Below are 1,626 nucleotides of genomic sequence, written 5' to 3'. Positions count from 1 at the left end.
TCTTCTGGACGTTCTTTCGTATTTAAATCGCGTGAAAATTATGTTACCAAAGGAGTTTCAATCGTATAAGGAAACTGCAAAACGGCCCCCAGATTATACCTATGCGACCGCATAGTACATTTCTATGCTGTCGTATAGAGTAAAAAAATTTGAGAAAAAGTTCTCGGGAGGCTTCTATGTGACCGCATAGAATTTATACTATGCGACCGCATAGTTATACAATTCTTTCCGCTGGACAGCTTTTAGTATTTTGATCATAACTTTTTCTCTTGATCTCCGATTGAAGTGATTCAAAGGGAATTGTGAAGAAAACTCAAAGATCTACACTTTTTATAGAAATAGGCTTCCTCAAATTCTGATTTTTACTATGTCAAAAATGGATCTCAAGTAGATACTAAAAATCACGAGCATAGCTTTTTCGCCTGAAAGTTGATACTTGATAATACTTCGACCCTATTTCACCTCGTGACTCCTTTTCTCATCCGATTGACCTCTAACACTCTTGAATCTTCATTCCATTTCCCGTCTCATCTATGAATTATTTACAACTTGGTCCCCGAACTTTCAGTTTAATTCATTTTAGTCCCTTTGCAATTCCTTCTTCTTCCAATCATCTTGTATTGCTTTCGAGTTCATACTTAGCATGTTTGCATTCCCGAGTTGTCTTTTAGTTCAACTTTCGAATATTTGCATCCTTAGTCCCTGAACTATCACTTTGCTCCATTTTAGTCCTTTTTCGGCTCTCTTCTCCTGAATTCCACTATTTCCATAGAAACACCTACATTGCATGAATTCAATGAGATTAAGTCACAATTCAATCATTTTGCTTGTATTTAAGTCATGTTTGTAATCTAAATAAGTGTGCAAAAACACACTTATCAATGAGGCCAAAAAAACTAGTCCCGATGGGTTGATGAAGCAGAAGTCCCAGCCCCGTCTTGGGTCACAGGGTGGGGAACCCACCCATGAAGAAGTAATAATAATAATAATAATAATAATAATAATAATAATAATAATAATAATAATAATGAAAGTAAGGGGCTGTAAGCTTGCAAGTAGAATAACCCATTTGAAAGTGGTGCCCTCGCCTAATCAGGAAATGTCATATTGTCCCCACTAGAACTTTCCAAATGGGTAAAGGTACACGGTGAAGCGCACTGGCATCCAAGGATTTTTTTATCTCATCTAGAAAGATCTCGTGAGTCAGCTATTATTTGCTTAATATGTACCAAAATGGGAGTGGAAAAAGGAAGTTCTCCTCGAGGTACGGGTACACTATTCAATTTACTAGTAACCTTTTGCCTAGTCTCAAGATCATCTCTATGCGAACCTCCAAGTTGGTTTTTGTATCGTGAGGTTCATTGTTCACGAAATTATTTTTTTCGATTTAAAACTTACCGCAAGTGTACGGTTCGTTAACAAGTAATAACTTGGATTAAATGAGTCCGAATATCGTCCCACAGAAATTGATTAGTTCAATTTTACCTATCGCCGCCTTAACCGAAACTAAATTACTAAAGTGGATGTAAACCTAATTAAAACCCTAATTTTGGAAAGAAAACCCTAATTATGCAATTTTTATGATTGGATTAACTTAAATATGCAAAACAATATTTTTAACACTCT

The sequence above is a fragment of the Olea europaea genome, chromosome 12 (assembly GCF_002742605.1).
Source record: "Olea europaea var. sylvestris chromosome 12, O_europaea_v1, whole genome shotgun sequence".
Classification (NCBI taxonomy): domain Eukaryota; kingdom Viridiplantae; phylum Streptophyta; class Magnoliopsida; order Lamiales; family Oleaceae; genus Olea; species Olea europaea.
The sequence above is the reverse complement of the archived record's forward strand: the minus strand, read 5'-3'. Positions refer to the sequence as shown.